This window comes from Cannabis sativa, chromosome 9 (genome assembly GCF_029168945.1).
Source record: "Cannabis sativa cultivar Pink pepper isolate KNU-18-1 chromosome 9, ASM2916894v1, whole genome shotgun sequence".
NCBI classification, from domain to species: domain Eukaryota; kingdom Viridiplantae; phylum Streptophyta; class Magnoliopsida; order Rosales; family Cannabaceae; genus Cannabis; species Cannabis sativa.
The window spans coordinates 42068766-42080948 of NC_083609.1; the positions used below are offsets into that span (position 1 = coordinate 42068766).

The window sequence follows — 12183 nt, forward strand, 5'->3', positions numbered from 1 at the left end:
CGAACTCATACGAATTATTATGGATTAGGATCATGAAAGATAGATGTGTGTCGAACTTAAATAACACAAAATTTATTTGGGTTGGGTTAGGGTTATCTCCCGAAATACGAATTGACTCATTTATATATCATTAAAATCATTAATTTATTGTTAAATTAATATTTTCATAAAAAAAACTCTAGATTAGAAGAAAAACTATTTAATAGCAATAATGATACAAAAATAATGAATTGAAAAAAACTTTCCCACTCCTCTCTCATTCAGTCTCATCAGAGCTATGGCAAAAAAAGCGAAAATGGCCGGGAAAGGGAAATCTAAAGGCAAGAAAACTGGTCCATCATCTTTGGATAGAGTCATCAAGACTAGATTCATGGATGCTGTGCTAGGGTAACAAGAACTGGAGATTCAAGAGACTGAAGATTCAATGGAACAGTGCGAGGAACCAATGGAACAGTATGTTGAGAAAATTTTCTCACTTGAAGAATCGGAGGTACTTATCAAAAGGCAGAGTGAGATTCGACAAGATTTTTTAGACTGGCTTTCGATTGCTAATCGTGCTACTCAGGATGTAAGTTATGGGAAGAAGATTTCACCTCCTATTCTCAGTTTTAACATCGTGAGAAACTTGGAGAATTCGTTCGATAAATTGAGTCATGATGCTGAGGAGAATTTAGGCTCGAAGAAGAGAATTAAGATAGATTTCAAAGACATTGCAGATGAAGTGAACTACTAGCAACCATCTTTGCTATGCTATGTTATTGGAGCTAACCCTCCAATAAGCATACTGGAAGGTTTTGTCAGAAGGCTTTGGAAAGATGAAGTTGTCAAGGTTGGTCTGCTTGCGAAAGGCATTTTCATCATCAGATTTCAGAGCTTGGAGCAGAGAGATAAGGTGATGCAGCAAGGGTATGTTTTCTTTGATCAAAAGCCAATGGTTATGAAACCCTGGAATCCAGTAGATGATTTTACTAAAGAAGAGGTGACAAATGTACCAACATGGATACAATTAAAAAGGCCTAGACATCAAGTACTGGGGGAGTCCTCATTGTTCAAAATCGTGGGCCAGCTGTGGGAACCTTTACAGGTTGATAATGTAACCAAGAACAGAGATAAACTACAGTATCCAAGGATTCTAACTCAGGTAAGTCTATCACAAGAGTTTCCTGATAAAATTGCCTTTATTGATGAATTTAACCATGAAGTGGAGTTAGATGTTAAATATGAGTGGATGCCCCTAGTGTGTTATAATTGTTCTGGAATTGGGCATAGTACTAAAGATTGCAGGAAGAAAGAGGAGAAAAAGGAACCAAGGAAACACATATGGGTGCCAAAGCAGAAAGTAATAGAGAAGGAGAAGCAAGTAGACGCTGAAGGGTTCTAGAAAGTGAGCAACGACAAGAGAATTCTGATAAATAAGGATTTAGAAGGGACAGTAGTGAATAATATGTTTGAGACTCTTGGAGAAGAACCTGGAAATGAGATTAACACAAGAGGGGAGGGAGATTCCTCTTCCTCAAAGGGATAGGTTCTTGTGTTGGAATGTAAGGGGGATTAACAATCAACACAAACACAATGAGATTAAGCAATTGATCTACTCAAAGAAAGATGGTTTTGTTAGTCTCCTAGAAATAAAGGTTCAAAATAAGAACATGGGAACCTTATATACTAGTCTATTACAAGGTTGGTGTTTTAAAAACAATAATCCTTGGTTAGATAAAGGAAGAATAGTAGTTTCTTGGCAACCTAGTGTATACTCTGTAGACATTCGATATTGCTCTAGCCAAATAATGCATTGTCATGTTCAATCACAGTAGCAAGTAGGGCAGTTTTATGTATCACTGATATATGCCTTTAATGATGAGAAAAAAGGGATCATCTGTGGGAAGAATTAGAATAATTGGCAAGGAAAATAGATGAGCCATGGATAATGATGTTTGATTTCAATGAGATAATGAATGCTGATGAAGAATAGGGAAAAGAGCTCATAGCCTCCCATCTTAGAGATTCCGAGACTGTATGGAGACCTGTAATATGACAGATTTGAAATTCTCAGGTTCCTATTTCACTTGGAACAACAAGCAAAAGCCTGAGGAGAGAATATTTTCCAAAATTGATCGAGCAATGGCCAATCCGCATTGGATAAATGTCTTTCCTTGTTCTGAAGCTGTGTTTTTACTTGAGCTGAGTTTCGATCATAGCCCTATCTTGGTGTCTATTTATGAAGATAGAAGCTATGGGAGGAAGCCCTTTAGGTACTATAACATGTGGAAACTGGCACCTGAGTATGATGAGTTGGTTACCAAGTCTTGGAAAGAGGAAAGCAGGGGGTCAAAAATTTTCAGTATTGTTCAAAAATTGAGAAGGTTGAAGATAGTGCTGAAACAGATTAATCAAGCAGGTTTTTTAGAGATACACAAGACAGAAATCACAACAAGAGCAGCATTGGCTGAACTACAAGCCAAACCTAACCAGGTTCCAAAAAACACAGAGTTGATGGAATAGGAGCATGAGTTAAGGATTAAGTTTGCTGAGATTAGCAAGGCCTTTGCTAGCTTCATGTCTCAAAAAGCTAAAGTTAGTTGGGCAAAGTTTGGGATGAGAACTCTCACATTTTCCATGATTCTCTAAAATCAAGAAGAATTCAAAACAGAATCTTCTCATTGAAGATGAGTGAAAATTGGTGTGATTCACCAGAGAAGGTTCAACAAGCTTTCCTAGAATATTATCAAAAGCTACGGGGGTCTAACATACAAGCAAGAAGAAAAGTCTTTCAATCAGTTGTGGATCTTAGCCCTAAAATAACAAATAGTCACAAGGAGATTTTGCTGGCTGATTACACAAGGAAAGAAGTGGAAGAGGCTGTGTTTGTAATTGATAGGAACAAAGCACCTGGCCCTGATGGTTATGGAAGTGCATTCTTTCAAGAAAATTTGGGATTTAGCGGGGAAGGACATTGTAGAGGCTGTTTTGTCTTTTTTAAATTCTGGAAAGATTTTAAAAGAGATTAACACCACTACAATCACACTAATTGCAAAGACAGCTTGCCCTAAGAGTGTAGTGGATTTTAGACCCATCTCATGTTGCAATGTAATGTACAAGATTGCTACTAAGGTGATCTGTAATAGACTAAGGGGGATACTTCCTGATCTTATTGTAGAGAACCAAGGAGGTTTTGCACATGGGAGGTTCATTGCTCATAATGTGCTAGTGTGCCAAGACTTGGTGAGGCTTTATGGGAGGAAAAATTGTAAACCAAGTTATATGATCAAAATTGATTTGAGGAAGGCTTATGATACAATAGAATGGGACTTCTTGGAAGAGATGTTGAGAGCTCTGAGTTTTCCTGGTAAGTTCATTAATCTTATTATGGAATGCATAAGTACTCCTAAGTTTTCCTTGCTGCTGAATGATGCTATGTGTGGGTTCTTTAATGCAAAGAGAGGGTTAAGACAAGGGGTTCCAATGTCTCCCCTCCTCTTTGTATTAGGAATGGAATATCTATTTAGAATTTTCACCAAGGTTGGAGAATGGTCAGGGTTTAAATTCTATGATAGATGTGCCTCATTAAAGCTGAATCATATGTGTTTTGCGGATGACTTGTTAGTCTTTTGGAATGGAGACTTTATCTTTGCAATGCTGCTTCTCAAAGGACTTAAATTGTTCTCATCTTCATTTAGTCTGCTTCCAAATGAACAAAAAACAACAATATATTGTTCAAGAATGCCTAATAATGAAGTTTCTGTTGGGTTTTGTGCCCTAAATAAAATCCATTTCAATATAATCAGGTTTACTTATTAATAAAGATCAGAAATAACATTTTATGTTGCATGGTTCACATGATTTATTTCATGATTATATATATAATGTATGAATTCTATTTAAGTCCAGAACATATGAATTTGTTAGTGATTATAGTGTTGTCAGTACAGTGGAATTAATTATATGTTCGAAAGTTTATTCCCTGATTTGTCAGTTCACTGGATTTAGACTGGCATGATATAATCAGGGATAGGTATTCTTACACCTTGGATAAGTGTTATGTCCTTTCCAGGGCATTGGCAAAGTTTACCAGTATCGGATGTATGGAGTATACATCGGAAGGGACCGATATTGAACTTTGATTAGATATATTAAAATTTACCGTAATATCTATTCAATTCAATATCACCTGTTGATCCTAGATAAAATTTACAATCAGGTGTTAGAATTTATTTTACCAGGATCTTAAGTATGTTATTTAACACCCTAAATATGAACTTTCTAAAACGATAATTAAACACATATAAAGTTAATAAAACCTTATATTGGTAGCAGCGGAATAGTGTCTCCTTCCACTCAGATCTCTAACCCTTGTATCCCTTCTGTCGCAGAGTATTATCAAGATCTGAGCCCGAATGTCCTTCTCTTTGTGTGTGATCCTTCACAGTCTTCCAATCTATGATTGAGGTACCACTTGTTGTGAAAATTATATACGCAAGTATACGCAGTCACACAAGTAATAAAGTGATAAGTAAGATCGTCTCCACAGGGATTGCAAACAAAGTTTGATATAAAATCAACTAATTACAACTTAAAATAAAAAGAAATAATATGTAAATGGTTGAGTAATGATTCAAAATTAAAATGGACAAGAATTAAACTTGCTAAAATTAAAACTACTGCTGCTAGAAAAATTGTTTGCAAGATAAAAAATATAATATGGCAAAAATGGCTTGAATAACTAATTCCTTCTAGTCAGGTTTTTTTTACAGTCAGTACAGCATTGGTTCAGCATTACTTCAGCATTCTGCACAGAGATAACAACAAATTCCTCTAGGCTTGTGAGAATTTTCCAACACTCACAACTTTAGTTCTACCATTTAGCTTAATATATTCCTATATCAAACCAGCAAGCAGAACACTATTCAAGCATTAATTTGGTAAGTTATGCAAGGTAAATGAAATATTCCTATTCCGCTTACAAAGAAAAGCCTAAATCTAGGTTTTCACTTGCTCCATTCAAGTTGAACTACTAGATCTAGCCCTTCCGGTACAAGATCTAGCTTAGCAAATTGTTATTCATGGCCAAGAAACAACAATCAATTAAAATGAAACTCACTTGAATGAACAAACGCAAACAAATGCTAAAGTAAGCTTAAAATTTAATCATACCCAACTTAGAAGTTCATAGTCATTCAAGCCTCAAAAGCTTAGCTCATATTCAAATAAAAAGATAAAATCCAAGCTAAAAATACTTCATCCATGGCTGCTGCCCAAATTTACAATCTCAAGAAGTTTTGAATACTAAGTACAAACAACAATAACAAAGAGAAAAATAAAGAAGACTATCAAGAAAGGGTAAAAGAAAATTCAAACACTAGGCTTGGTCCCCTCTTCTTTCTTCTTTGTTGTACTTCCTGCTGCAATTAAAACTCCTCCAGAAAAAATGCAGCTGCCCCGTACTGTACATACAAGATGATGAAGATGATTATGGTGTACTCCCTTTTCCTTCTCTTTTGTTGTTGGGTTTTTAGGGTACAAACTTCATACCCCAAAATAGAAGCCCAAACTTTTCCACTTTGGCCCACTAGGGTTAGACCCCTTTCTTCCACGTCAGCTGGCTGGTGCAATTTGAGTGACTGGACCGAAGTTGCTGAGGTGGATAAGTGAAATTCGTGTTTCCACGTCACTGCCAGGATGCTGAATTCACTTCAGCATTGCTTCAGCAATCAGCCCAGTTTCAGCTTGTGCTCCTTTTCTTCCTTGCTTCTTTTTCTTTTACCTATCAATTTAATTCCTCCTTTTTCAACAAAATAAGCACAGTTAATTGGAAAAACACACCCAACAATATCAATATTTACAAAACTTAAAGGTTAGATTACTAAATAGAAAATAACACTAAAACTAATTAAAATTAAGCAAAATAAACACATTTTCACTACTCTCCTCACAATACTTTAGTTTAAAAGCATAAAAATTAACTCTATAACATAGAGTTATCACACCCCAAACTTAGAGTATTGCTCGTCCTCGAGTAATGAAAAATACAAAGAACTAAACAATAAGAACAGAAAATGACAACGACACTAACACGCTTGCAGTAGAGAAAATCTTGCTCTTTCACACTTGGTTTAGGGACAAAATTTGCTCTCAGAATTAGATGAAATGGAAATGTAATTGGTAGTAGTGAATATGCCTCGAACTTGTGTGTTTCAACAGAATTTTGCATGCTATTTATGTCCTTAAAACTTATCAAGAGTAATTCGATCAAATAAGTGTGCAAATACTTCCCACCAACAACTTGAATTTCTATAACAACCACCTTTGATCCTCAAGTTTAAAGGTTTGCTTCCATAAGTTGAATTAGTGCAATCCTCTCCACTAATGTAGCTTAGCTTTGCAACTTAGATCAAAAGGACTTGACTAGGCTTGAATGTTAGGCTTGGGTTAGGGTATGGTATAGGATGTATTTAAGCTAGCTCAACACCTAACCACTTCACTTGTCAAAAGCCGAGTCTCTTCCTTAAATTTTTTTTTCTCTTGACCCTCTTCCCTAATTCAATACTCACAAGTACTTGATATTAAAATTGACTTCTCTTGCTATGTTTATTCTCTTCTTCTTTTTTTTTTTTTTGAACTAAAATGGGTGGAACACCCCAAACTTAGTTGCAAGCATATGTATTTTTTTTTTTTTTCATTGCTGATTTTTTTTTTTTTTCATATATTAGAAAGACATTTATTACTATATTATACTTATATAATAAATAGCAAGAGAAGGTTAATTGAAAGTTCATACTCATATACTTTGTGAGCTAATACCCCCACCCCAAACTTACAATCCAACATTGTCCCCAATGTGGCTAAAAGTATAACTTTGAATTAGCTCGCCACAAGTTACACTCACCGCACTCACCCCAAACTTAATGTGAAACTTGGCTCTTGACAAGTGAGCAATTAAGTTAGGATATATGTGGAAATGCAAATTAGGATTGGCGTTAGATGTATGATTGGGTTGCACAACAAGAATAGGCTAAACGGCTCAAACTTGGGTGACTAGAGAAAAATTGATTTTATAGGGAAGGTTAGAAAGGCTCAAACGTCCAAAGATGGCCTAAATCATTTCTAAGTTATAAAGCTCGCTAGGATTTCGCCTCAAGGATTACACTAGCTAATTCTAGATGCTTAAACTCTCTCAAAGTGTTAGCTATTCTAAAAACTCAAGGTATGGTGGAATAACACAAGCACACAATTGTTGAAAGCATTCCTCATAGGCTAGCATTTGGACAAAAATAACACTTAAAATTAGCATTTTCAACACACAAACCAAGGCACTCCACAAATGGAGGGAAATGGATATTTTTCATCATCGAGCGCTACCCTAAACCAAGCTGAAAATACAAGCAGTATTTTTCTCATTTGCAAGCTAAAACAAAACGTAACAAACATGACAAAACAACATGATTAATACACATCTAATCCACATAATATTTATTACTCACACAACTAAAGACAACAATAAAAGTAAACTAAGTAAACAATCAAACACAACCAGCAATAACAATTTAACTAAGGAAAAAAAGAAAACTCCCTCAAGATTTGAACTCTTCCCCACTAGAGTCTCTGCTTCAAAATGCTGAAGCGATGCTGATCCAATGCTGTACTGGGACCTACTGCTTCAACATACAAATTTGCTCACACCATATTGCAGCAGCCCCTTTTTTCTGTCATTCCTTGCTTTGCACCAGCAATAAAGATCACCACACTACAGCAAAATCATTAGTAAATGTAGGAAATTAAAAATTATATATATATATGTAATTATATAAGTATGTATATACTAATTTTTTTTCCTTTTTCTTCTTTTCCTCTTTTTTTTTTCTTTTTCTTCTTTTCCTTTTTTTTTTTTCTTTCTTTTTTTTTTTCAAGGGGTGGCACACCCCAAACTTAATTGTAAATACATATATATTTTTTTCAAGGGGTGGCACACCCCAAACTTATTACATAGCATATATATAACTAAATATAATCTTGTTCCTCCGCTCTTGGGTTGCCCAAATGTGATTCACTAAAGCCATGACAACCCGAGACCCTTCTTCCTCAAGCCTCTTCCAATGTGATGGAGGTCTTTGCTCGATCACCCTCACCACCCCCAAACTTCACTCCTTGGCCTTTCACCAAAAATTTTCTTCTTGAAAGTGCATCACGTAGTTCTACCACCCCATCGGGGTACACTCTCACCACCAAGAAAGATCCATCACACCTTGAATCTAGTCGTCCATGAGTAGCCTTCGTTAAAGAGTTAGCAAAAATCACTTGTTGCCCAACTTCAAACATTTGAGACCAAAATTTTCTACTAAACTTCTTTTTCTTTCTCTTCTTTTTGGGTGGTTTTTTAGGGTCAAATGATGTTTTGTCTTTACTTTCTTGCGGCTCGTGATCCTTAGCAATTTCTTTAAGGGGAATCTTCTTTCTCACCTTCTTACTATTTTTGAATTTGGACTCCTCAACCATGTTAGGATCCATATCTCCAATTGCTAAGCATTCTCCTATTGCATCCGGAGCACGCATAGGATGAAAGACCTTGAATGTGGCTTGCTCATCTTGAGCTCTCATGGTAAGCTCTCCCTTTTCAACATCTATCAAAGTTCTTCCCGTGGCAAGAAATGGCCTCCCTAAAATGATTGGAACTTCCCTATCTTCCTCATAGTCAAGAATAATGAAATCGGCCGGAAAAATGAACTTATCCACTTGTACCAACACATCTTCAATTTTCCCTTCGGATGAGCCATGGAACGATCCGCTAATTGCAAAGTGACGGTGGTTGGCCTTGCTTCTCCAATTCCCAACTTCCTAAAAATAGACATAGGCATGAGATTAATACTAGCTCCCAAGTCACAAAGAGCTCTTCCAACATCTCGACCCCTATAGAAATAGGAATTGTAAAGGCTGCCGGATCTTTCAATTTGGGTGGAATTTTACTTTTCAACATAGCACTACATCCCTCCGTCAAAGCGACCGTTTCAAACTCGCCAAGCCTCCTTTTCTTTATCAAAATATCCTTCAAAAACTTCACATAAGTTGGCATTTGCTCCAAAGCTTCCACTAAAGGTATATTGATGTGGAGCTGCTTTAGAACATCAAGAAATCTCGAATTGACCATCATCTTGTTGCTTCTTGAACCGTTGAGGAAATGGTAGAGGTGGCTTTTGCAAAGATTTTTCTCGCAGCCAGAATGTCGACCGGATCTTTGTAACTACTGGGGAATTTCAGCGGTGAAGTTGCTGGTTTTTTCTTCATTTCCCTCTTTTTGGATTGAAGAGGGCTCTTTACTGCCTGTTGCAGCCACATTTGACTCAATTATTTTTCCACTTCTCAATGTTACCGCTTTGCAATGTTCCTTGCCATCTCTTCTTGGATTTTCGGTGTCACTAGGCAAGGTGCCTTGTGGTCTATTCTTCAAATCATTGGCCAATTGCCCCAATTGAACTTCAAGATTCCGAAGAGATGCTGCCTGGCTTTGAATTACAGCGTCATTCTTGGCCATATAATCTCTCATTAAGCTCTCCAAAGAACTAGTTTGAGAGCCTTGAGGTTGGTGAGGTTGTTGAGGTCTTGGTTGTTGAGAAAAACCCGGTGGGAATGATTGCTTTCCTTGTCCTTGTGCTCCACTTGAACTTGCCCCTTGACCTCCCCATGAAAAGTTCGGATGATGCTTCCATGCCGGATTGTAGGAGTTTGAGTATGGATTGTTGTTGCGGTTGAAGTTTTGATTACCCACATAGCAAACCGAAGCTGGATTTGAAGGACAATTTTCAAAAGTATGCCCATCACCACAATACACACAAGAGATTTCTGCCCTTTGAATGGCAGCGGCTGGTTGTACACTTCCTCCCATATTCATATTCTTCAAAATGTTGGTCATTGAGGCCATTTGAGCGGTTAGAGCGGTCAAAGCATCTACTTCAAGAACACCCGCTACTTTTCGGCTTGTAGGAGCTCTATTAGTTGACCATTGATAGTTGTTGCTAGCTATCCTTTCCAAAATCTCAAAAGCTTCATTGTAAGACTTGGAAAGAATGGCTCCATTAGCGAAAGCATCCAACACCATCCTAGAGGCCGCATTGAGACCATTGTAAAATGTCTCAAGTTGAATACAATGAGGAATACCATGGTGTGGGCACTTCCTTAACAACTCCTTGAATCTTTCCCATGCATCACTAGTAGTCTCATCTTCCAACTGTTGAAAGGACATGATCTCGCTTCGAAACTTTGCATTTCTTGTTGGAGGAAAGTACTTTCTCAAGAATTTTTCAGCCAAGTCATTCCAATTAGTCACCGAATCGGGAGGAAGAGTGTTAAGCCATGCTCTAGCCCGATCCCTCAAGGAAAATGGGAACAACTTCAATCTTAAAGCCTCTTCACTTACTCCTTGTAGCTTGAAAGAATCACTCACCTCCAAAAATGAGCGAATATGGAGGTGAGGATCTTCCGTTGGCGACCCACCAAATTGACCAACCGTTTGGAGCATTTGAAACATGACGGGCTTGAGCTCAAAGTGAGGTGCTTGGATTTCGGGTCTCACAATACCCGGATTTAGCTCATTGAACATAGGGGCTGCATACTCTCTTATTGCTCGGGCTCTATCATCGGCCAAAGCAATAGGATTGGCTTCATTATGAGCACCTCCAATTTCAAACCCATCGGCCATATTGCAGCGTTTTTTAGCCTTTTGTTCCTTCCTCCTTTGTCTAAAAGTGCGTTCAATTTCGGGGTCAATAGGAGCAAGTTCAAGGTCTTCTTCTTGCTCGTTCATACACTAGATTACACCTGAAAAAGAAAAATTCAGCGCACCAAAATAGGATTAAAACTTTAAACCAGAAAATAAATTGCAAAATAGTTGATAATACACAATTTTTAGTTTCAATCCCCGGCAACGGCGCCAAAAACTTGTTGTGAAAAATTGTGTACGCAAGTATACGCAATCGTAACAAGTAATAAAGTGATAAATCGAGTATCGTCTCCACAGGGATTGAAAATTGGAAATTAATTTATAAAACTAATTACTCACAAATTGGTTTCAACAAAAATAAAATAAAGTGATGAGGATATGTAAAAAATTAACAAACACAAACTATGAAGAAAACAAGCTAGAATTATTAAATTGGCCTAAAAATGCAAAGTTGATATACTGGTGCTAATGAGTATTGTTGTAAATTGATAATGTCAACTAGGAATTTAAAATGTCATAATCCTTTTTTCAAAGTGTTTATGGTTTAATTCTCTAATTAATTAACATATTCCTATGCCCAATTAATTTTAAGAATACCAATTTAAGTACAATTCCTTCAAGTCATACATGGTAAATAACATATTCCTATGCCATTTACAAATCACATTTTTTTCAAAGTGATATTCATGCATCATTCAAGCAATTCCACTAACCCTATTTTTTCCAAAATCAAGATTAGCTACTACTTACTAATGGTGATCAAGCAAAAGTAAGCAATTGCACAATAACCACACTTGAATGAACAAAACCAATTTACTAAAACATAGCAATAAAATATCAAATCACAATTCAAATCAATAAAAATAATTCTAGCAAAAAGAAAATTAACTCATAATGGATTGTGCAAAAATTACAAAGTTTAAAATAAGAGAAAGAGGAAAAGAAAAACCCATATTGGAGTTGTCACAATACTCCAAGCTTTTTCTTGCCAAAATCTTCTTCTTCTTCCTTTGAATATTTGCCAATCTCCAAAATAAAAATGCTAAATTAAAACCCTAAATAAAACTCTTTCTCTCTCTTTTTCTTTTTCTTCTTTTTTTTCATTTTTCTCTTTTTTTTCCCTTTCAGCCACCTCCTGCTTCTTTTTCAATCCACTCACGCCTACTGCCCTTCTCAATTCATCATATATATAATGTCTTTTTTTTTTCATTTCTATTTTTTTTTCAAATCAAGCCCTCACTTGATTTTCTTTTCTCTTTCTTTCTTTTTTTTTTTTTTTTTTGGCCCAATCTTTCTTTCTTTTGACTTTCAACTAAAGCCCAATAAATATAGCCACTCAAGTGTAAAATGTTTGGGCTTTTAGTCCATTTCACTTTACATCAAATATTGGTGGTCATTAGTGAGTCCATCCATGAACATTAATACTCTTCATTTGAACTAATGTGACAAGCCCAAAATACACATTTAAACTTTCT

The 12183-nt window shown here is 36.3% G+C and overlaps 1 non-coding gene across 1 annotated transcript; it reads left to right on the forward strand.

The window, feature by feature from the left end:
• Positions 1-10142: 10142 nt before the first annotated feature.
• On the forward strand, positions 10143-10249 carry LOC115724261 (small nucleolar RNA R71). Its single transcript, XR_004013060.2, has one exon. It is a non-coding gene; the product is annotated as a small nucleolar RNA R71 (small nucleolar RNA).
• Positions 10250-12183: the final 1934 nt, after the last annotated feature.